Source organism: Topomyia yanbarensis, chromosome 2 (genome assembly GCF_030247195.1).
Source record: "Topomyia yanbarensis strain Yona2022 chromosome 2, ASM3024719v1, whole genome shotgun sequence".
Taxonomy (NCBI): Eukaryota; Metazoa; Arthropoda; class Insecta; order Diptera; family Culicidae; genus Topomyia; species Topomyia yanbarensis.
Window position 1 is genome coordinate 378371492 of NC_080671.1, and position 26686 is coordinate 378398177.

Sequence of the window (26686 nt, forward strand, 5' to 3'; positions counted from 1 at the left end):
GCTGCTTATTTTTACAAACTGAGCATTTCAAAATTATTTCAATAAAAGATAAACCTATCATAAATTCTCGGCAGCCGGGTACCCAGAGCAATAAACACATGATAAAACTACTGAGAGTTGCATAGATCATATCACTCATCAAGGTGAATCCAGATTTGTATAACACTTTACCCCATCCTACAAACAAAAACTCCTTCCCGTGGCAAACGTGCAGATGCAATAGGAATACACGATATCCATAACAACGTTTGTTACACTAACATTCCTTCCTTTCCTCGATGACTGTAAGGTCATGGCCGGCGGCCTTGTTGGCATTTCAAATTATGGAATTCTCGAATCGTGCACATTGAGGATGGATAGTTACTCCCAGGCTTCCTTACTGCTCTCGATATTAGCTCATTTTCTCTTTTGCAAGCAGTTACACACAGTAGGGCTGTTTACTAGCTCCCACCGAAAGCGAGAGAACACGCTCTCGAGAATCAAGAGATTTTTTTTGTATTCACGCATATCTCTCTACCACGCAGGGGGATGCGAAAGTATTAATTCTCGCCCAATTCAAGAGGGAGTGTTCCTCATCAGATGCTCAGTTACAGAAAGAGCATGTTTGAAAAATGTCAATAAAATAAGATGGTTTCGAAAACAACAGAGTGGCGATATTTTATAGCAAATAGGTGCTTTATTTAGGCTTTGCTTATTCAAACCAGCCATTTATATGTACACACTAAGCCAACCCAAAGTTGTTCAGTGATTTCATTTGACGATTTGCATAGTAATATTTAACGGAGATCAGCAATTGATTTAAAAAATTGCAAAAGCGTGTTTATTTTTCAGTTTATTTTTTTCGGTAGATTTATGAATAATTTGCTGCTAAAACCTGGAATATTTTCAATTGAATTTATTATTAATTTTTCTTTTTTCGGTACATTATCCACCATTCAGTAGAATACTAACTTGTTCGGCAAAAAGTTAAACATCATCGAATCTCGTCAAAAACATACAAAACACGTACAACAAACCATCTGTTAAATCACCATTTTCGAAGAAAAACATTAACACGACGTGTTTGCAATTGCGAATACTTCGTAGTCTTTCGTAAAACGATGATTTTTCAACAGAACCCAGTGAAAGCAGTAATAATGAGATTTTTGTGGTTGTCATTATGTTTGAGGTGTATTTAATCCTTAACTAGGACAATTGTACATTTTGGATAAAGGATTTAACCCGCAAGTATAATAACTAGAAGCATGATAGTGCAAGGAAGTGTAGATTCAATCGCTAAAAAGGGAAATAATTCGGCTTTATTGATAATTATTGAAGATTTTTGCGAACAACAATTTTTTTGATAATGAGAATGTTTTGTGTTCAGAAATTCCGGGCTAAAATTCGTAATCAAATTCAGGAAATGTAAGATTACTTCGAATTTTAATTTTCTGTACAACCATTAAAAGCTAGTAAATTAATTTCCGCTACCAAATTTAATGATCAAATTGCTGAACAAGTCAGCAATCCTCATCTGAAAATTCGCTGAGTAGTTTTGACGTTTGGATAAAAAGGGAATATTTCGGAAAGTTTGGTACCAGAATTGGTTTACTAAATTGACTACCGAATGGCTTGATGTTGAAAATCCAAGTAAAATTTTCCAATACTCAATAATTCAAACTAAGCGTGTAATCAATGCACGTTTGGTGGAGCAAATTAATAGATATTTGAGCATTACACTAATATTAGGACACTTTTTATTAAACATGTTCTTGAGAATGATTTGAAGACAACGTTGATTTTATTATGGCAAAGATTGGATTAAGGCGGAAAATGGTAAAATACTGGTGTTTAAACGCAACGAAAACTTAATTCGAATGCCCTAATTTTCACCCTGCTATTTACCAAACCTTTAGCTTTAACCAAAGGCTTCAAATGAGTAGGGTTATAATATAATTAGGATGAAAATAGTCTCAACATCCATCAGTCTAAAAGGCATTTAAGTGGTGACACCACGGTAGAATTTTTAAAAAGTCGAATTTATATTCATTAGTCTAAAATGTGTTTTAGGATGTTAAAAATAATATCCCAAAAAATGGAAGATGAATACGATATATAAATGTTCAAATTATCAATTCTTCCGCAACGCCTTCTGTGTAAACCCACTTCTTTGAGTTGGCCGGAAATACAAGTCGAACATCTAATAAAGGTTTGCTCTTTCACAAGCAAGAGGAATCAGTAATGAGAGCATGTGGTTTCTCTCTGCTCTCCTAGTTACTGGGCAAAAAATGCGCACCTAAATAAAACTCATGTTATATGCGGGTAAAATATTTCTCTACCTCTTCGTTGCAAAGATGAGTAAAATGAAGCCTGGTTACTCCCAGGCCCCATTCGTTGATTCTCTGTGCAACTTCGCTCACGGTGTAGCACTAGGGGCAGATCACTCTAGGAATGTATAAACAATTTGCATCAAATTAGAAAAAATGCATTTAATTTCCATTTTTGCATCAACCTTTAACTCCCTCGCAAAAAAGTTTGTTTAACAAACGTCCTACGTTGGTTCACTTTTTTCGACATTTTGTTGAATGTAGGGTTAGTTTTTGTAGGGTCTTGGCGTCTTACACGCAACGCAAAATACATTAGGAACTTACATTTTGTTGGCAAAAATGCATTTAATCACTAATTTTTCAAAATGCATCTAAGTAAGCCCCTAGATGTAGAAACTACAAATGGTATGACCATCAGGCTCATGCTCATGCTCACACCTTTCTTAAGCAAATAGTACTGTCAACATCGCATATGCTTGATTCGAAATCAAGAGGTGCGAAAAAAAGACAATGGGCTCTACTGCCGTAATAGGCACATTACCCTATATACTATTTTTGTCCTCCATATTTCGATATATTTTTGACCCACAAGCACATTTTAGGTCAATAAAATAATTTCGATTTTTTTAATTCTACTGTGGTATAACTTCTCAACTCATGTGAAACTCAAGATAGTAGCTACGACTAGGGTTCGTCGCGGTGCGGATTTGGATAATTGGATAATCCGCACCGCAATCGCAAAAAAAATAATAAAACCGCACCGCTTACCGCAACCGCACTGCATTTACCGCACTGCACCACGCGGTAAAGTGGTAAAATGCGATAAAATTCTGTATTTTTGAAAAGTGTGTTGAAAAATTATTATTTTTTTTTGTATAACCATATATAATAAAAAATTATTTCTTATTTACGCGAACATTAACTTTGACGGACTCCTCAGAATGTAACATTTATTAAAAAATGTCAACTTTGCAAGTTTTTTTTAATAAAATGCCGTACATTTTGAGATAAATACTTGCGAAACAAGATAATGTTAGTATAGCACTGAAGTCCTATGAAATGTAGCTGTATTCCATCATTATACAGTAAGATTCCGGTTTTGGCACGTTCCGTTTTTGACATGCTCCCTTTTTGGCACACTCCGATTTTGGCAACAAAGGGGTACCGTTTTTGGCAAAATTTTTGTTGGTCTTAACAAGTCTTTTAGAAATGTTCAAAAGATATTTTTTGTATCAATTTATATCACATTTGACTTCATTTCTAAACATGGGAGTCATATTAACCCTCAAAGGCGCAAATCAATTTTTTTTTTAATATTGTGAAAATTGTCTCATAGCTTCAATACATTACTGTGATAATTTTGAGATGTTTTTCGCAATGTTGTTTTAAAACAATGTTATGTATTTAAGGGTTACCTATATTTTACACTATACGTGTTTTATTTAATCATTACAATAAGTGTAGAGATGCATTATTTATGTAGGGGAATGTGTTCGTTGTCGGAACACTTTTGTTTTTGGGTCACAACATTACTCCAATTAAACAATATATGGGAATAAGCATACCAATAGAAAGCTAGGGGCCTTAGCTAATAACTTATCGAAGAATTTAATTTCATTTGTCAACTTAAAAAAAGTTATTAACAATTTAGTAAAATGATAACTGTTTACCATTTTGAAAAATGTGGTCGGTTGTCGGCACCCTAAAAAAATTTACTAAGAATGGAAAAATATGAATGATGATCATCACGGTTCAAAGAAAAAAAAGGAAATTTATTCAGTTCAATACCCATCAAAGGCATTATGAACATCATTCTTCATCAGAACCACAATATGTGTATGTGAAAAACTAGTGCGAATATTACGCACTGCTAATGCACTGACGGATCGCATTCACTGCCATTGAGTTAGTTTCAGGCACTCCAGTTTTTTACCAACGCTTCAGATAGATCAGATAGAAGTCAGTCAAAACGGGAGGGGGACTCCAGGGTAACCCCGAGCCCCCCCCCCACCAAATTATCTGGTCGTGACAATCTGGTATATACGGTGCTACCTAGCGGCAGAGTTAAAAATATTCAATATTTTGACAACTAACTGATAAACGTTTCTTGCAAAGAATAAGTACAGCCTTATGACTGACCTACAATTCGGAAAACTGCAGAAAGGACTAGACACAGCAGTGATTTAAATAAGATTACTTTATAAATTACTTGATCAATTTATTCTCAGTTCGAAATATTATATTTGAATTCGAAAATAAGAAAATATTTGCATATATTTTAGTTTACTCAAAAATTCTCTAGCGAAGTAGGAACTATTTAACTTGAATTATATTTTTTTCCTCATTTCATTTGTCTGCAAAAGGCCCACCTTGCCCCACTTTTTTCTCTTCGTGGTTATAAAGTTAAAGGTTTTTACTAGTCACAAACAAAATTCCAGCTGCCGCCATCTGCCGCTTCGTGGGTTATTACAAATTTTGTGGAACATATTTTTTAATATTTTTGATGAAAACAACATGAAAATGTCATGATAACTCTTTTAAGCATTTTTATTATTGTATATTTTCTAAGATTTAGGAATAAAACATTTATTTCTAGATATATTTTTCATAAACAAATGTTAAAATTCATTTTTTCGAGTATTTTTTTAAATGTCGTGTAGCGCCATCTACATAGGCTGTAAAGTATAAATGTCTTCAGTACATGTGTTAGAAATATCAAAACAAACAACTTTGCCGAAGAAAGTTTTTTGATAGAACACCTCTATCAAAAGATAGAACTGATCTAGATCAGTTTCTACTTATCTAGATTAAAACCAAAGTTGTCAAAATAATTATCATTTCCATCTAAAATGCTTTGCTAAAGACACTAATCCTCCATAAGCATAAGCATAAGCATAAGCATAAGAGATCGCCCGTAGTTGCTACTCCGTTATTGACCAGAACCAAATTAGGTTGCAAAATGTTCATTGGAACAACATGCTTGGGAATAACATGATGAGCCACATTGTACAATCTATTTTGATCCCTGCATGCTGATCAATACCGACGCCGGCCACGTCTGAATGCAGATCTTCTGGGAAAGGAAGGAATGTTAGTCCGATACATGTTGCTACTAGGGACCGAGGAATCCTCTGCATCTCCACATGTATCACGGGAATGGGAGAGTTGTTAGTAAGTGAATGGGAGAGTTGTTAGTAAGTGTGCCAATAGCGTTATCATGTGATAATTGCTCTGGGCAGCCGGCTGCCGAGAATTTGGGAAATTTATCATTTGTTATATTAATACGATTAGCAAAATAAGCAACTTGAACTCCGGATAGCCGGCTATAAGGATCAATTTCGATTTGTGGACACTGATTAAAATCAAAAGTAATTATCTGAAACGAGTAAAAAATAACCCCAATGATGAAAACCTCAAAGCTCTTCTGCAACACATAACTAAAAAAGTTAATGTAATGAAAAAGCGGTGCAAAAAGGCCTACTTTGAAAACCTTCTATCCAACACAACTCATTCAAAACTTTGGAAAAATATTAATACCATTTTTGGTCGTTCAAAGTCGGATGTTCCCATCAGCCTAATTTCCAATGATATCAGAGTCACTGAGACTAAAGAAGTATGTAATGTTTTCAACGAATATTTCTCTAGTATTGGCAAAAAATTGTCTGACAATATTCCCACGAGTCCCAACTCAAATCCTATTACAAATATACAACACGTCCAAGAAACAATCTTCTTGCGTCCTGCAACCATAAACGAAGTGATCCTTTTGATTAAAGGCCTCGAAAAAAATAACAGTTGTGGTCCTGATAAGATCCCCGCTAGTGTTCTTAAGAATAACTGTACCACTTTTGCAAATATCCTAACCAAAACTTTTAATTTAATAATCCAAACCGGCAGGTACCCAGACTGTTTAAAAATAGCCCGAGTAATTCCAATTTTCAAAGCTGGTGATCCAAACCAACCTTCCAACTATAGACCAATTTCAACATTGTGCGTTTTCAATAAAATTCGTGAGAAATTGCTCATCACTCGACTACTCGAGTTTTTGAACAAACACAACATAATTTACAACTACCAGTATGGGTTCAGACAGGGCTGCAGCACTTTAATTGCAATGACCGAACTAATTGACTCCATCATTAGTCAAATTGATAGCAAAAGAATTGTTGGTGCCCTTTTTCTGGACCTAAAAAAAGCATTCGATACTCTGGATCACTCAATCCTGCTTAAGAAGTTAGAATGCTATGGTATCAGGGGATTAGCAAATCATATTATTCGTAGCTATCTGTCGCATAGGAACCAATTCGTATCTATTGGAGACTCGTGTAGCTCTTATAGACCAATAGAAATAGGAGTGCCCCAAGGCAGTAATATTGGGCCACTGTTATTTTTATTGTATATCAATGACCTAGGTAGATTCGGGTTAAAAGGGACTCCTCGTCTATTCGCGGATGACACCGCGTTGTTCTACCCGAACAACAACTGCCTGGATATTGTACGCGACATTGAATCGGATTTAAAAACACTAACGACCTATTTCAACGAAAACCTTCTTTCCTTGAACCTATCAAAAACTAAATATATGCTGTTTCGTTCATCTAGAAGAGCTATAGGCGTGCATCCAGACCCAAGAATGGGACAGTCTGTAATTCAGGAAACTAACTGCTTCAAATATTTAGGACTTCACTTAGACCCCACACTCTCCTGGATTGAGCATATAACATCTATAGAGAGAAAAGTTGCATCGTTATGTGGGGCTATGCGTAAAGTATGCTCTTTTGTTCCCCAGCATGTACTTCTAAAATTTTATTATGCGCACATCCACTCATTGCTGAACTACCTTGTATCTGTGTGGGGCCGTGCCAGTATTTCGAATCTGAAAAAGCTACAAACGCTTCAAAACAGATGTCTTAAAATTATTTATAAAAAACCATTTATGTACCCTACTATTTTGTTATACAATAATAATGCCCATAACATTTTACCTTTGCTTGGGTTGACTAACTACCAAACAATAATGTACATCCACAATGCTTTGCATAATACTATTGCTCATAATAATCTAGAATTTACGACAGGAATTCGAGCTCACAGCACCAGACAAGCCAATCATTTATTATACTCCAGAGTATCCACGAACCTTGGTCAAAGACGCATTTCTTTCATCGGACCTAAGCTATTCAACCAGCTTCCTACGGATTTAAAGCAAATAACATGTCGCACTCGTTTCCAAGCAAAATTGAAACTAATTTTAAAAAATAAAATAGGAGAATTTTTAATATAAACTTCGTTCACCACCAATCGAGCTTATTCCTTTAGCTATAATTGGTTAACATTTTTTAAATAAAAACAATTGATAAATGCATTTTTTATAGCAATAAGTAATAAATAAATTTAAATTATTATGAGCTTCCTGCAAAGCTACGATGGGACCCTTAAAAGGATTCTTTTCCGCTGGGTACTCGCCGTAGCTTCTTGTCAAATTTTGTGTTTTGTCGGTCTCGTATTGTTTTTTTTTGTTCTCAGCGTTTCCGCGATTCGTAACTTTGTTTTGTTGTGCTGACCTTTTTTTTGTACGCTGAGAACTGATGTGTCCACTACCAGGGGGCTCCGTTTGTGAGCTTTTTGGTGTGGGGGTAAGAGGCGGGCTATTAAAAAAAAAAAAAAAAAAAAAAACAAGGAGCACTGCTTATATTTCTTAATAATATTCAATCACGCGACGAATTTTTTTCGTGGTTTCTATCGTGTCGGTGCTGATTTTACCTAGCGATCGTTTAAATAAAATAAGGAATCTTATACAGAAGGTTCATCAAACTCTTTCATAGGTATTGCGAAGTTGGTGTTCTAGGATTCGCTCCAAGCAAGCGATACGACCTGTAAGGCATAGTTTATTAGGTAGTAGTTCAGTTAGTTTTCGAGAACACGATCGCTCGAAAAAGAAGATCTTGTATTTTGGTTCTTTTTAAACTCTGGGCAGCCGGCTACCGAGAGTATCCTATGTTTGCTAAACAAAAGCAATTTCAACTCCACACAGCCGATCGTGGCAGTATTGCCTAGAAAAGCTAATCTTAACTGTGTAATGGGCCGGATCACTATTTATTGCGACATTATTTAGACTAATTTCGCTATACCTTCTCCACGATATATTTTTTGGGTTGCAAACTACCGAGTGATAACACGTTATACAGACAAAGAGTTATGATAGCTCGAGATGTTATAAATCAACGAAAGTATTTCCTATTTCTAATATCGGGTTGTTTGTGAAATACACGTATACGGACGATTATATCGAACATTAAAGGGAAATACAGAGGATCGTTAATCTGATGCACGGGCTTGTTACCAATAACAGAACTTGAAATGAGATTCATTAAAACAAACGCGACGAATTTTCAGTACGTATTGACCCGCGATCATCGATACTAGTCAAATTAAAGTCTTATTGGAGCTGATTTCCCAACAACAATTCAATTTAACGGTATTGTTTTTTCCGCTAGATCTGTTCGCGCCGTCTCATTCTGCTACTATTGGCAGAAGGCTGATAGTACCCAGTCGTCGCCGGTCTAAGGACCAAATGCCATCAATAGACTTAGACTCGCGTGGAGGCAGGAGATATAATTTAAAGCTAACCAATGAACATGACAGCAAAACACTTATTCTTCGTGCTGACATAACTGAAGGTAATTGCTTACCGGTCCCGATCCCTCTCGCGAATTGTCAATTCTCAAACCTTATACATGATTTAAGTCATCATTCCACTCAAATAAGACCATGTGTTTTCCCTAAGCACATTGAATCCTCTTTGGATCAGTTCCCCCGTTGGTAAAACAAACCCTAAACAAACATAGAAATTAGTTTGTTCAGTCCAAAGAAAAGTTTGCCGACCGGCAGATACGTGTTCCCTTACAGTGCCATCACACCAACGAACACCCAAAATTTACATACGACAAAATATCTGCAATCCCGAATATAAAAGAATCAAAACCTCTACTCATTCGCAATAAAATAAGAAAGTAAAAAAAACAGTTGAAAATCAAGGCGGCTCATTTCCAAAGATAGCATCGCCTATGATATACCCAATAAAAATAGGTGACAAGGGTCGCGGACGAAATTAGCTGAGCACCGACCGGCTGGTTTGCCACCTATTTTTCGGGTGAAGAATTTTGGGGCGACACCTGGTAGTCGCTAGTCGCTGGTGAAACGCCAATTATTTGGATATGGTAATTTTTCTTATAGCCGTATTTTTTTCACTTTTCGGATTGAATTTTTTCTCTGATAAGCCATTTTTCACTATTTTTAGAATTTACACTGTGTTCCTAGATGTTTTCTGTGCACTTTTATTGCCCTTATTGCCCTTGCATCGGGAATCGACGGCCCGTAATGCGAGGTAAAGATATTTTTTCATTTGCCGGAATTCGATTTTCACAAACTGTCACCACTCGCGTCATTCAAAAATATGCCGAAAATGCTTTTATAAGTCACTTTACTTTCTATAATCGTTGAATTGCACCCTTATTGAGACTTGCAATAACCGGGAGGCAGTAAACTGCGACGAAAATGATAAAAATTAACCGACTCGAAGGGAGCTCTACAAGAGTCAACCGCTCGCGACGAAGATACACACTCGACCGATGCTACGAGTATAATGTGAATATGAATTATATTAGAAATCTATTTTCTCACTACTAGGAGGATTACTTGGTGTATTCATATACCATCCAACGTTTATCTCACGAGTCGCTTTGCTAAAGACACTAATCCTCCAGGATATATACCCAGGGCGGTAGAGGTTTTGAGCGTCGAAAGCTTTCCTCACTGTACGACGTCTGAATTTGATAAAATCATGAATAAAATTGAATTTGCATAGTTTTTCTTTCATCTCATTTCATTTTACATATGATTAAAAATCCTTGAAACCTTTTTGAAGTCGTAAATTGAAAATCCAAACTTTAAAAATAAGGTTCCATTTTTGGCACGGTTCCGGTTTTGGCAACTGAAAAAAATTAAATTGTTGCCAAAAACGGAATCCTACTGTACTTACAAAAACGTTCTTCCGCAACAAATAATATAAAAACTTTTAATTTAATTATCTGAAATCGTTCTACACATAACATAACAGGAATCCATCCCATCTCAACCGGTACAGAGTTGTTGAAGCACATTTGAAAAACTGCAAAAGATGTATGATTTACAGCATACAGTAGAAATGTTATTGCAAATAGTGGAATTTAGGAACAAAATACCTCAAAACACTTACTTCGTATTTTTCAAGAAATGGATCTATTCTTATTCAATAACTAAGATTGCTTCCTTCAATTGTATGAGTTGTAATTTTCTCATAGCTAGTTCGAAAGTTTTTTTCTTTTTATGTATTTTTTCTAATATTTTTCTATAATATCAATGGCAAAAACTTCAATTGAAGTTGGTAGGGGTCAAAAATTGTTCTGTGCGAAACTTGGCATCTGGGCTAACTTTGACGCTTGTCACAATATGAAGGGAGGCTTTGAGAAACACAAAAAATCGAAATACCCTATACTAATTTCGAAAGTTACAAAATACTCCTAACTGAAAAATGTTAGTTGTTGTTGGACGAACAATGGGCGTAAGCGAGAAAAAAGTTATGTAGAAGGAGTCTTAAAAACGGACTGCAGAAAAATTCATTGAGAATTTACACTGAAACCAAAAGAGATAGAAAAACGATGTTGAAGAACGAATGATAAGGTTATCAGCCTAATTTGGACCCCTCCTTTTTTTGGACGCTTTTCAAACATTTTTCCCCCTTACTGCTGATTCCTCCAAATTCGTTTGGTTTGATGATGATAATTACATTCTTTGGGTTGTCTTAAGACTTTTTTAAGTTCATCTTTAAGGTCTCCAAATTAATCAAAATTTACAGTTGAGAAAATGTCTTCGTAAACGATTCATAATTCCAGATTGTTTTTCATCGATTGGTTTGTGCATTTTATATATTTGAAAGGTTCGCTTGTAAATTTTTCAAAGTGTTCAAAATATGTCGTAAAATAATGATGCCAAATTATATTGGACACAGCTTATAGATTTTATTTCTTAGTAACAGATTGTTTTATCATATTAGAATAAACAAAATGTAAAAAATCAAGTAACGATAGGTCGAATACAGATAATATATCGGATTTCTTTTCAAATCATTGTCAAGTCCATGGAAATTAGAGCAATTAAATATTTATTATGTTTCTCTATTGTAAGGTAATAATTTGCGTCGTTCTTAAATGGTAAAAGTCAAAGTTTTAATTCACTTTTTAATGCAGTCTACAGACTTTATCAGTTATTTTTTTTATTAAGTACGGTTGCGGTAACTCATTTCCCGCAGCGCATCCGCGAGAAAAAGTGTTCGCCGCACCGCAGTTTTTGCGGTGCAGGTGCGGTAAATACCGCATGGTTGCGGTAATTACCGCAACCGCAACAAACCCTAGCTATGACGCACTTTTTTGTATTTTTTTCTGGAAACTGGTGACGAAATTTTGCATACTTTCTCTTTAAATATAACAACAGATACGGATCTTGTGTCAAACCGGCAACATGAAGTACACAACATGAGAGCTTCGTATTTAACTTGATAACCTCAAGAACAAGGGTGATTGTCAATTGGTCGAGCGAAACAATCAAATCAACCCAATATTTGACTATCTCTTTCCTGAATCATCACCATCATCGTCATCATTGTCGTAGCTAATCAATATGTGTTTTCTAAATCAAGATTGCAGGCTTCCAGGTTGCTTGATCTTGGGCCGCCACAATCCCGTCTTTGACAATTGCTTATTAACCATTTAGTAAAAAAAAGTTCATTAGTTCATTTACCCCAAACATCAAACAGCCACTGAAAACAGAACACGTCGAGTGACTCCTACCCATATCTGTCAACTGCCAAAACAACTCCGCCCAACTTTTTACACCATCTCCACACACACACACATACTTCACGCAGCCCTGAGAAGTGTGACATTTAAATTAAATTTGCGCCAGCTCGCCGGAGAGTTGGTCGTCCATGAAAGTGCGGTTTGTTCCCCCGGGGGAAACACCTCCTCGATGTTTGTTTTGCTAGGTCCATTCCGCCGGCTGTCCAAATACAGTCAACAGTTGCTAAAGCCGTGGGTTGACCGTTTCGTTTTCCGAAGCGCGGAAACCCCCCCTCCGTTCGGAATGCTGCCTGCGCTATCAAATCTCGGTTTGCTCGGCGCGCTAATCCAAATTGGAAGTGATGTTGGGGTAATTGAAAATTGATGAAGAAATTGGCCTGTGATGTTCTGAGGTTTCCCCGGGACAGGATTGACATTTTCCTGTTTTTCTTTTTTTTTCCTCATTCACTCCTCTCTTTGATGGCTTGTTCCTAGGAAATTTGTTTCTGGTCGATGGGAGGAGAATCCATTCTGAAGGAAAGACCATAAAGCATATTTCGTGCTTTCTTGGGTGAGTCATTCACCTCACTGAGATGTTCGAACACAACCAAGGGGAGAATCTTTACTTTAATGCGAGAGGGAATGCATCGAACCATAAATAATGGGGAAGCATTCCTAGGTGTCACTTTTACTAGCTGCTCTGCCACGGTTTTGTTTATTGAGATAAATTAAACAGCACATCAATAGTCTTATTAGGGTTAATAGAGTGAACAGTAAACGGTCTTCCAGTAGTAAAAACCTTCGTTTGATCAAAAATAGATCAAAGGCAAACCAAACCACATGAAATATATATTGAATAATGTATACATAAATAAGCAAAATAAATCATGAACGAACTAGAGGTAATATAAATGCCGTTTGATCTGCTGAGTTTAACAGCACACTCTGTGAATTACAATCCACATTTTCCGGAAAATATATCAAATGACATCATTATCCTACACTCTAATGTGTTCGATTGCATCGTTCCAGAAAAAGCAGAAAAATAGAGGATCATAAAAAATCAGCACCATTGCCGAAACCCGGGATTGAACCGGGGACATTTAGATCTTCAGTCTAACGCTCTCCCAACTGAGCTATTTCGGCTCATGACGCAACTGCTCATTTGAAATATTCCACAGATTGTAGAACATTATTTCAACGGACGAATAAAAAAGCCTACATCGCCGTACATACAAATCGATTTAGCAATCTTTCATAAATTGCGCCGAACCCCAACGGCGCACGATAGGATTGAAAAATAGGCAAGACAGATTTTCACGGATGTGAATTATTTAGACGATTTTCGCTTTGCGCCACGTAATCAAGATAAACTCTCTCTATCACCATCATAATTCATATTCAATCTTTCAGCGAGAAAAATTATTACGAATTATAATACAAGCAAAGTTCATTTATTTCCTTTCTCCCTCTTATTCTGACCAACCGCGGCGGCGGCGTCTGGTTGACTTGAAACAAAGGGGTGTTAGCAATGAATGAGCACCTTTTGTCTCAATTTCTGCACGTACGAATCCCATTAATTTGAGAATGAAAAATCCTCTGGCCACACCTTCTTCACACCAGAACGATATAACTCTTTTTCTTCAACGCAATCCAATCCGCGTATATTTTTATGTACCTACTACTGCACGAACGCAAATGCAAACAACAACCCCTTCGAGAATACATGAATTTCTTATTTTCGCAAGTTAGCGAAAGGAACATCAGCGACAGAGCTCCCCGTTTAACGATGGAAGCGTTTAATCAAACTCGTAAATTTAAACCGCCATGCAATAAATTTGCAACCCTTCATACATGTTTTGTTTCACACAGGGAAATCCCTAATGATCCCCGTTCGTTAGGAAACCGACACACCACCATTTTTAAACTGAAATGCAGCAGACATTGTTCCACTTTTACTGCAACATGGTCGCTGGAGTAATGGCAAAAAAAAAGTTTACACGCAACGCGGTTGTGCCGAAACCCGGGATTGAACCGGGGACATTTAGATCTTCAGTCTAACGCTCTCCCAACTGAGCTATTTCGGCTGGTTGGTAGTCGGATCACTGGATGGCCGAGCGCTCGTGTGTAGTGTGAAGAGGAATTGACTGATAGGCGATAGCCATAGCAACACAAAGCCGACATAACGATAACGACTGGACTGCGGTACATACGTTCATTCGCGTCAGCTGTCCTTGAATTTAAAAGCACTTTTGCTACCTCATTTTGCTCTTCGTTGCTGTCAATTACGAGATAATTTAACATCAAATATTAAAGGTGCTTTTTCGGAAATATCGTTTTGTTCGCACCGGTATGGGAATGGAAAAAAATGACAGGTACAACGAAGCGATCGATAGTAAAGTGAAAACAAAAACCCTTCTGGAATGGTTACGGCGCCTTTCCTATGGCACTTTGAATGATAAATTCTTCAAAATGTTCGAGGTCGCACGAAACACAAATGAATGTTTCTTCGCTAGCGCTGATGTAAATCGAACAGGCGCGGAATTAAGCACACTATCGCCGAATGGGTACTCGTGAGTGGAAGTGGGAACACGGGACACTACGATCAGCGTTTTGTAGGAAGATTTGCCTAATTTGCATCTATAGGGCAGGGTGTTAATATTAATTACTTAACATAGAAACCATATTGTTCCAAATGAACTATTGTCACAATCAAAACTGGCTGAAAAGTTTTCCCCACTGCACCTTCACCTTAAGTAGGTCTCCTTATAAGCGGCTCATAAAAAGATGGCACTTTAGGATTTTTTTGAACATGAAAACAAGAAGAGAAACAAATTATATTTTGCGTATTTTTGAATATATATTAACTTGACAAAAAAACATTTCGATTGTCAAAATAAATTATAAATCAAAATAAAAAATAAATAAAGAAATTTTTAACGATTTGACTGTTAGCAATAAGTTTAGCATTAAGACATTATTAGGGCTTTGAAATGCCTGTTGGCAGCGTTGCCATAGTTGCGGATTTTTCCGGAATCCTGCGGATTTTCCGCAATTTGAAATAGAGTGGTGGATTTTTCTGCGAATTTTCTGAATTTGCGGATTTTTTGCGGATTTTTCATGAATGAGAATCAAATGGTTGGCCTTAATTTTTGAATTTTAAATTGTATGTTTAATCACAATGCGTACATTATATTAATTTAATAAATTTAATTATGCAATAATTGGCGTACAGGGATGTAACCGACTTTCACATATACGGGAACATGGGGAGACTTGACGAGGTTTTCAGCTAAACCTGCATAACTCTCTAAAAAAGTTTTCAATCCTCAAAACTCATTGAGACATGATGTACAAAGGTATTGTGCGTGTTCATGATTTTTTTGCAGAATTTTTAAATTATTGTTGCAAAAGTTATAAAGGTTTTTCTGTGAACGTTTTATCTGGTCAACTTGAACAAGAAAATATTGAAAAATCAGGACAAAAAATAAAGACATAAAACATCCTGTAATCCTTTTTTCCACATTGTCCAGATCCTTAAATAGCAGTAAAAAATAGAAAAATGTTGCGTTTCATAAATTTCGCTTTGATTACTAATACTAAAAGCTATAGACTGATATTTTAGGTGGGATTTTTGTGTGACGTGATTAACATTAACAGTAGGTACCACAGCGTAGTGAATATCAGAAATTTGGTATCTTTCTTCAGCTTATTGCCACTTGGTCAAGTCTCTTCATAAAATCTTGGTCAAGTCTCCCCAACATTGGTTCTTACGTTCAATGTCGGGCAAATTTCAGTAATAATTATTCTAATGTTCCGATTAATGTAAAATCGTTTCGCTATTTTATTGGGAATGAGATGTGATATAGTACTTTAAAAGTAATGATTACTTGAGTAGATATGTCCATACAAAGTTTGATAAAAAATTACATCATTTAACTTAAATTCATTAATTTTGGAATATTTTCTATAAGGAAAGGATTTTTCATTCCAAACTTTCAAATTTACCTTTTAAAATTACCTAGCATAAAAATATTTTTGAATTTTTTTTAAGAATCTGATAGAATTCGTCACAGCCAATAATAGAATTCTGCCCTTGGTCAAGTCTCCCCATGTTCCCCTACTCACTTAACTCAGCTAGGAAATTTCCGGAACGAGTATACATGATTTCGAAACGGCAAAGTAAATTTTGGTTGCTGAATTTCAGCGAAATAGTTTCCGAGTTTCAGCAACCATTGAGAACTAAATAAAAATACATTAAATGTTGAAGTTCGACAAAAAATACTATAAACTGAGATTGTTTCTTCCTTACCGCTTTTCTCGTTGTTTCAACTATTCGTTAAGTATTATTTTAAATTTTTAAGCATTCAAATTTAAAAACGCTAAAGTTTTAAAACTTTAGAGATTTCAAAGTCCATAATTTTGAAATTAAGCTTTAAAATCAAATTCATGAATATTTAATTTTATGTTTTGAATTTATGAATGATTTTCTTTTTAATTTTCAATTTATTAAATTTCAAAATTCTTGGATTCTTAAATTTTTATATTTCCGATTTTTAAATTGTAAGAAGAAATTGAACTTTAAAATCTTTGAATTTTAAAGTTTTTAATCTTTAATCGTTTAAACTTTATGTTTTTAAACTCTTTAATTCCCAAATTCTGATATAATTTTTACATGATAAAATTTTTAATTAACGAATCATCAAATTTTAAAATCTATAAATTTTAAGTGTTTAACTTCTTGAATTATCAAATATATTTATTTTTGAATTTTAAAATTTTTTAGCCATTATATTTTTAAATTTTCATGCAATTAAATTTTTAAAACAAAAAAAAATCAGAATTTTAAATTAAATGTTTATAAACCTACAAAAATTTTAATATCTTAATTGTTTATTAGGTTTTTATATCTTCAATTTTTTTAGAATTTTTGGATTCCAAATTTTTAATCTTTAAAATTCTTGAATCCTCAGATTTTTTTTAAATTTTTATATCCTTCAATTTTTAATTTTTCATACCTGGGTGGCATGGCGTGGCGGGAATGGAACTTTACGGCGTCTTCCTTCTTTGGCTCGATCGATGGGCCACGGACGATACCGTATTGGCTTCACCGAGAAAGGCCCTCCTTTACGTTTAGGGCACAATAACCGAGGGTTCACAGGGCTCTGCGGCACCTGTACGCTAACTCCTTGGCAGTTAAACGTCAGCAGATTCCTCTGCCTAGGCCGAAGCGTATGCAGCGTGGGTTTTATTCGGGTATAAAAAAGGTCCTGAATGAACAGCACGGTTGGGATCTCCTAGATGTCCGCTAAATATTATCTCACTACTTATAATTCTTTTCACTCACTTCACACGAACGCTGCGGTACTAATGACCAATGGCGGGTTTTTCATGGTCCCCTTTCCTTACTACTGCCACCCACCATTACCATTTCCATCCCTGGTGTAACCTATCACCACCTCATTCAGGGGTGTATTATCTCTCAGCGAGCAATTGTTAACTCACTTTACAATTCGTACAGTTCGTAGTTACTACTCCGTGATTGACCAGAACAAGCGAAATTGCACAGAGAATCAACGAATGGGGTCTGGGAGTAGCTATCCATTCCCAATGTGCACGTTTCGAGAGTTCTATACTTTGAAATGCCAATAACGGCGCCGGCCACGCCCTTACAGTCATCGGGGAAGGAAAGGAATGTTAGTGTAACAAACGATGTTATGGAGACTGTGTATACCTCTGTATCTCCACGTTTGTCAAGGGAAGGAGTATTTGTTAGTAGGATGGGGTAAAGAGTTACATAAATCTGGCTTCACCTTGATAAGTGATATGATCTATGCAACTATCAGAAGTATTATCATGGCTGCCGAGAATTTTTGATAGATTTATCGTTTGTTGAATTAATTTGAAAAAGCTCGGTTTGTAAAAAAGCAACTTCAGATCCGTATTGCCGACAGTCGGGAGTGTTGTTTATGTTTAATTGAATCAAACGTTATGTGAACGTTTTTTTATTCCGACGAAACACGACATTCCAAAAACAATACAATAATTGAAGATTTCGTAATACAAGTATTATTTATCGTGTATAAACGTTGGTATTGTAGAGGAAATAGAATGACAATAATGTATAGGTTTCTTTCGGAGAACAATTGAATAAGGGGGCGATTGTTCTGTTATTTGCGCGCGTTTCTATGCTAACCAAAGCGTATTTTAAATGCACTAACGAAATACAGTAATGTTTCGATTATATCACGCCTAGTTTTATATATATATATATATATATATATATATATATATATATATATATATATATATATATATATATATATATATATATATATATATATATATATATATATATATATATATATATATATATATATATATATATATATATATATATATATACATATATATATATATATATATATATATATATATATATATATATATATATATATATATATATATATATATATATATATATATATATATATATATATATATATATATATATATATATATATATATATATATATATATATATATATATATATATATATATATATATATATATATATTGGGACGCATGTATATATATTCATTTAAATATATACATACTGATTTACATATGCATACGAAGATACGGTACATACACGTATGTATATACACAGGTTCATGCATACATATATGAATATATAAGCGTGATATAAACGAAACATTACTGTACCTGAAACGACTAACGTTGTATGTCGAATATACAACCGATAACGCTAATTTTTACACTAATTACTAGAACTACTGACTGGCTCATGCATGATTCAACAGTCATTACTTCGCTCAGACAAGACCATGCGTATTCTCCGCGCACATAAAATGCCCAGTGGATTAGGTTCCTAGTTGGTCAAATAAACACTAAACAAACAAAAAAATTAGTCAGCTCGATTGGCATCAACCGGCGGATACGTGGTCCCTTACAAATCAAAGAATATTTAATATTACATACGACAAAATATGTGCAAGTCTGAATATAACACAATGAAAACTACTTAATTATATGCAATAAAATAGGATCTGAAAAAGTAGTTGCTTAACTAAGGATCATTCTCAAAGATGGCACTGTTGATGAATCACCTTATAGAATAGGTGATAAGGGACGCGGACGAAAATATCTGACCACCGCCTATTTGCCATTCATATTTATTTATTGATTCATTTACTAACTAATACTAACCCTACTAACATTAGCATTAAGAAACACAGCAGTTTAAAAAAAAATACAATAATGCACATAAAATCATCGTATCGACTTGTAACGGTTACAAGTACCTAAGTTAGATTGTTTTTATTTCGATCATAGACGTTTTAGCCTTAGGGTCATTTGCCTCCTTTTTCAGGACAGAAAAATCTCGTTAAAAACTCTCTAACTCTATCTTCGAGATTGATAATTGAACCCAAGTGAGCTGCGAACTAGGCAAACGATTTGTCATCTACGTTATGCCCGGCCTTTGAATTTGATTGACGCATCCTTAAATTTTTGTGCTTTTTGGTCATTTTTTCAGTTCATGTTTTTTTTAATTTCGATGCTTTTATTTTGTAATTTTAAATGTATTTTTTTTATTTTTGGAATTGTGATTTTTCGATCATTTAATTTGCAATTTTTATATTTCCAATTCATGATGTTGTTTAATGTTTATTTTTGAAAATTTCTGCAACAAGGCGCGCAGAACTAAATATGCGTCCGGTCGAATTTCCGCATCTCGTTTAGTTCATTGAGAAAGTGGATTTTCTCCCACATTCAGAGGTGAGAGTGGAAAGAGTTTTTAGTCAAACATTTGAAAATTGAAAAATAAATGTTTTTCATACATAATGGGAATAGATTGTAAAAAGCTCGAAAAGCCCTTAATGGTGGAAAAAAAAATGGGGCTTTCATTGCTTGCGAATTTTTACGTCAACCAGGGATATCACATTTGCGGATTTCCCAAAATAAATAATGGCAACGCTGTGTTGGTGTATATATGACAAATACAAACACATAATGTTGCTCGTTTGGCAATCGAGTGACAATGATGGAAACGTACACCGAGCACATATATTTGTAAACTATCCGTATTTGATTCAGTAAAGTAAGTGCGAGTGTATACAAATGCCAACGTTGCCGAAAATCTTTAGCGTTCGCCGCTTATTGCACCGTCCGCACAATACAATCAACATGTTGCTCGTTTGGCATGTGAGCGACGACTGATGTAAAGCGATTATTTTTAAATAGAATTTTTATTTGTGCCATTTAGTCTTTACATTTCTATATGTTATACATAGTAAGTGATGTAGCTTATTTTTTCCGCTTTTCATCTTCGGTGTCTTCTATTGGCGATTTGCGGCAAAGCCAAAATTAGTCATGCGACACCTATGATTCAGCTCATGAACTGGCAAAGTGATACAGTTTGCTTTTTTCACCCGTAAGTGAGTCGTAGCTTACAACAAAATCTTCATTATCTTCTCGGAAAAAGCTTACCACTGCCAAAATATGAATGAAACGAGTAAGAAATTTAGTTTTATTTGCAATTATTCTGAAATTACAGCCATTTGCAACTATTTCACTCATATATTTCTTCGAAATGTAATCGGGGTATTATTGTGGTTATAAAAAATCGTTCCATAAATAAAGTTCCAACTCGAAACGGAGACCCAATCAGTACCAATGTCGAACTCCTTCATATTTTGAACTACGTAGGAGATTCAGTGAAGACTATCGGAGAGAAGGGTCGGCTGTGCATGATACAAAGCTGAGACTTTCCTATTAGCCGGATATATTCTTTCCTCGCCTGATCTGGAGAGTTTCATGAATTTACACCATCTCATGAAGGTTTAGCTTAACTTAGGACGAACGGGAAATGCTGTTGCGGCGGCTACGGTGCTCAACAAATTACATTTCAAAACAGCGCGCATATAGCTCTGCGAATAATGTTAGAAACCACTATGTTTTACACTCTTTTCGCAAGATGTTTACTCATCATCTTATAAAATGATGGTTTTCCTTCATTTTCATAAACAATTATCAACAAATTGATCGGTAATTTGGTGTTTAAAAGTCATTTTTTACCAATGTTTACATAAAATATATGCACTATGACAGAACAGAATAAAATCAGCAACAATTTCCTTCCAGCGCTATCTGCGAACGGTTTCAACGTAGAATCGCCAATCGGTTCATCGTTTGCATTTTAGAATGTTTATGCACATTTTTTTGTTCTGCTGTGAGCTATTGTGCGGCATATAAAACGCGGGATCTGTTTAAATAACCTTCCCGTATGCTATGAAATGCTAAGTTGCTCTTTTTTGATTGTTCTGCCTGAAATAGGCCTGCAAATTTCGCATTTTCCGCGTGATTTTCGAAAGATTTTCTAAAAATCCATTTTTAGCATATTATAGTCGCACGGAAGATATTTGCATTTAAAAACTGGGAAAATATCTCAGCACTAATTTTTGAAACGGAAACCCCGTATTGAAACGTTAGAAGTATTCCATTTCAAAACAATGATTTACCCCAATTCTGGGTGTTTTATCACAATTAGTTGAGATTTTTACCAAAGCAATTAAAAACAAATATTTGGCTAAGCATTAAAATTTAAATAATTTTTTCTATATTAATTGTTATTACGTTATACGAATATTTTATCCTTTTAGTATTTATCTGAAAATGTTCAATGGTACGTAGTTGAGGTAGATTGAAAGGTTTGGGATCCTCCGATATCACGGATTGAAAAACCCAATATTGTGTTGTGACAATGATGTTGACGTATTTCATTTTGATTTCATCTTGTTTTTCTGCTGTTTGTCTAATCAAAATTGCTCTGGAAATGGTACTTAGTAAGTAATACCAAACTGACCCATATTAAAACCACATAATAAACATGAAGTCATGGTTAGATCTTCCATTTCCCGACGGTTTTAAGCTTCCCGTGATTCGGGAAATAAATAATAAATTTCCCGGGAAATCCCTGGAATACAGAAGAAAAATAAAAAGGTGAATGTTTCTCTTGACAACAAAAGAATAAATTGAAAAGTTTTCAAAACCGTTTGATTGCATGTATATCTAACCAACAGCAGTTGTCAGAGGATGGCGATTTGGTGGCCTACACATCATTCAATCATTTGATAACTAGTCAATAAGTTTCCGCAATACTTTTACTTGGCTATATGTATAGGCTAAATTTTGGTAATTTCGATTACGATTGGGACGATATACTAAACGCAGCTGATGGAGTTACTGTCCAAAATTGGTATTCGTTGTTCTGATACGATGGAATGTGATCAATTTAATGCAAAGCACCTTCTTTGGTAATTTTGAATGAAAAGATTGGGCTGCTTCAGGGTAGTGTGCAGTTACTTCCGATCAAAAGAGGAAAGTTTATACATGGAATCCATTTCCGTCACAGTAGGATTAGCATCATTTCGAATTAAGTGTGAATCAAAATCAAGCAGATAATGGACGAACTGTGCAGCGATGGATGAAGCTTATTATCGATTTCCTGATACGGGCAAGTATCTGGAGTGCTTGATCGTATCCCTTCAAAAATCCTGCCTGCATCCTTGAAAGCATTCAACGAGTTTGGATGCTCATGACATTGGACAGATACAACGTTATGTATTTCTTTTCATACATCCAAAAATTTACAGATATTACAGTTACAGTATAACAAATAAGACGAAATATGCATTCGAGGAACCGACCAAATATTTCTGCAGACGTTCTAGAAACATTCCTTATTTTAAATAGCGTTTGCGTTAAGCATGATATCACTACAAACCATCTCAAGTTTTGAAACAAACACACATCGATTTTTTAAGGAAGTAACGCAATTTCCATTACTAATTTGACTGCAAGCCCTTTCATTCAAGATCTAACTATTAAAATAAACTATTAAAAGAATTGTTAAAAATCTGATCAATCGGTTCATCGGTGGCAGAGATATCGTGCGCATCACCAACGCTACTGTAAGGAAATGGTTCGGTATAAAGGCCGGCAAATTAATCCATTTTTGAATGAAAATTTGAATGAATGCAACATTCTTTAGCAGTGTTTTGAGTATGGCGTGGACTATATACCTAAAAAATCACGAAAACATCAGTGAGCCTAAAGATATATAGTCCTTTGATCTGCAAATCAGTTGGAAAAGCACAATCTGCATTCACTACTCACTCCAAATGTTTGCCGGTAAAGATATTTCCTACGGAATTTCATTCGGAGAATCTAAGTTTTATGGAATTAATTAAAAATTCTTTGAGAAAACACAATTTCCCGGGAATCGGGAATCCCGGGAAATCCAAAAATCCCGGGATTCCCGGGAAATAAATTCCCGGGAAATAAATTCCCGGGATGGAAGCTCTAGTCATGGTGCTTAAACCTTTTAACCCACGGAAAAACGATGATTCATCAGACTCTTCTATAAGTGTCGCGGAGCTGGAAATGCAGGGGGGGATATAAGATCTAGGATTCGCTCCAAGCAAGCGATGTGACCTGTAAAGAAAAGTTTGTTATTTAGTTGTTTAGTTAATATTCGAGTGGACGGTCACTCGAAAAAGGAAAGACTTTGTTTAATGTTTACATTTTTCTTAACTGTAGGCAGCCAGCTACTGAGACTAATCTATGTTCTCTAAACGAAGGCAACCGCAAACAGCCGGCCTTGGAGGTATTGCCTAGAAAAGCTGGTCTTAACTACGCCATTGACTGGTTCACTGTTAATACAGAAGCATTTAGATTTTTTCAACTCTACGATATATTGGGTTCGAAGCCAAATATCAGGAATCAGAATAAATTGGCTCGATTGACACGATCTCCGTGTTATTCGGAAATTTATAAGTTGCCACATTGTCTCATCTTTTTTTTTAATTGGAAACGAAAGGGAGGTGTTAGAAAAGGTTGGGAAATAAAAAAATGACAACACAAAACAGCTTGGATTTTTTACTCCCGAAGGAATAATGAACCCCACCGGGTTAGAAACAACAGCATATCCTTAAGCTTTATTCCCCTGTACATTGGTTCGTCTACGTATGGCGAACCAAAATCCGGACATGCAATTGAACTACAGGAAGGCAGTTAGTTATCAGATAATATGTAGTTCCGTAATCGGATTTACAAAGATCCCACGAGTAATACTCAGCACGCTGAATAGTAGCCATGTGGTGATTGAGTTTGCGATGTCCAGTACGTGCCCCGACTAGAATACTGCAATCGTACTTGAACAAATGCAACCAATTCGTTGCCATTTTCGGATTTTCATCCAGTAGAAATGTTCTGTGTAGGTGCGTAAGTTTGCAAACTACACCAATGGTTGGCAAGCTAAGATGCAGCTAGGATATTTTCTCAGAATTTCTTTTATTTCCCTAAATCGTAAATATGATAGATTTTGTCAGCAACCCCCTTCCTCTTTATTAACGGTCTGGTGCGGCCTTTCCGAATTTGGAACTTTTACTTTTAAGTTCCTTTTGTTAAATTATGAAAAATGTTCATAAAATAAAAATAAAAGTTACTAGGGAATTATTTTATACCGATACCTTCTAAGCTTCGCACGTGATATCGTTAATTAAATACGACTTTTATCAATTACCACAATGGAACGAACAAACCTCTCCAATAGACATAATCCAATCGCCGTAGATATAAAATCCTCTTGACGGTCTCGACAAGGTTTCCCACATCCAATCTAAACACTTTGATGTTTATGCCCTCTCCCAACACGAATTTCGCATTCGGAAGTTCAAGGGGGAAGGGTCCGGTATTAATTGCCGTTTAGGGTGCATCCAAACCACTCTCGGTGTGCTGCCTTACTCGAACTCCAAGGTGATTCGTTGAGGGACGGACAACCCTGCCATCGTCGTTGGACCGGTTCTGTAAATGACTTTCGCTTTCTAGGAAAGAAAATACAAGACAACGGGCGGCATCATAAAGAACCTCCGTTTCTCCTTCACGACGCGATATTCGTATTAGTTGTAGAGGCCAAGAATCAAGAGCGCCACATGTGTCCCACATTTCAAACAAATAAATATCCCCCCCCCGCCCTTCGTTCCATCACATTGACGCCGCTGTTCGGCCGGCGATTTACGATGCCGGTTACGTTCGATGTTCGCTAGTTGATCACCATTAGAACGGGGTTTTTGAAGGTTGAGAACGCAGTTCTCGTATTCCTCGTAAGCTCCCCATCGCTCCTCCGCACAACCTGCGTCACCGTTAATACGACGTGACACAAATAAGTTCTACCCGAAACAAGAATAACCCACTCACGTGCTGTGGTGTACAGATATTATTATCATAAACTATTTACGATATGTACGTTGTTAAATGTTTATTCGGAGCAGTACCTAAAGGAAAGTAAAATCTAATTCCAAGGGTAGGCACCTACTTGAACTTGGCGAGACGAGCAGCTCTTAAAGACGTCGTCGTTCCTGCGTTGGCCCTGAGGACAGACGATTTCATAGTGGGGTTCATTATTATGATTATTACGGGAGTAAATATATATATGGAACTTACTTTGCAATCGTGTTGTGCCGCGCCTGGTCCCAGTGGGTGGAACTCGCTCACCTACACGATTTGGTACCGACGTGAGTTCGTAGCAAAGCACTGCCGCCGATATGGTGTACATTTATATTTCCCTTCAAGAAGTTTTACTAATATCCAGACAATCCCCGCACTCCCCATATGAGGAGGAGTTGTATTCTCACCCAAAGGGTCTATTTCGTTCTGGTATACACAATGAAAGTAGTAACTTTTTTAACTCTTTACCAATGAATTTAAATTTTTTAACATTTATTTTTTTCTAGAATCTTGTTTTTAAAATAAGTCATTTAAAACTTATTGTAATAATTGATAAACAGTAATGTCACGATTTTGGCAGCCTTACGCAATCGGTATATATCAGTTTTTAAATTTTTTAAATTGTAACCTAATTCTGTGTAAGCTACAGATTAACAAAATCTCGTAGAAAGTACACGAAAAATATGCACGATATAGTTTCCGCGAACCCCTTTTCAATAATCAACTCGATGGTTTTCTTTGAAACAGGAAACTGTAACTTGTTGCGGAAAACTCTTACGGCGGTATGTCTCGACAGAATGAGCTAGACAAGGAATCCAGCACTTATATTAAACGGTTTTAATTGCGGCTACGCCATCCGTTAAACAGATAGGATATATGTAACACTTAATATCTCGAGTGAGTTGTGCCTCCGGATGTTCGCTTCGTTTTGCAATTATATTCTACTAAATTAAGTACTGGGTGATAAGCTCCAGCTACTTTTCAGGAAGATTTCAATACTTTAATGCTTATATACAACTGGTTAAATTGATAGATTTATATTTAGAATAAATTACTGTAACTTATGACAGAAAATTCTTTAAATTTCAGTCCTGTTAATTTTGGTTCTCTTCTTAGTTTTTGCCTTTCTCATATAGAAAGGTTATGCAATCACTCTGAAAAATGTCATCCTAATCCCGGCCCGGAGGGCCGAG

At 35.7% G+C, this 26686-nt stretch overlaps 2 non-coding genes across 2 annotated transcripts; both read right to left on the reverse strand.

Moving 5' to 3' along the window:
• Nucleotides 1-13254: 13254 nt before the first annotated feature.
• Trnaf-gaa (transfer RNA phenylalanine (anticodon GAA)) lies at nt 13255-13327 on the reverse strand. The gene has a single exon. It is a non-coding gene; the product is annotated as a tRNA-Phe (tRNA).
• An 868-nt stretch (nt 13328-14195) lies between these two features.
• On the reverse strand, nt 14196-14268 carry Trnaf-gaa (transfer RNA phenylalanine (anticodon GAA)). The gene has a single exon. It is a non-coding gene; the product is annotated as a tRNA-Phe (tRNA).
• Nucleotides 14269-26686: the final 12418 nt, after the last annotated feature.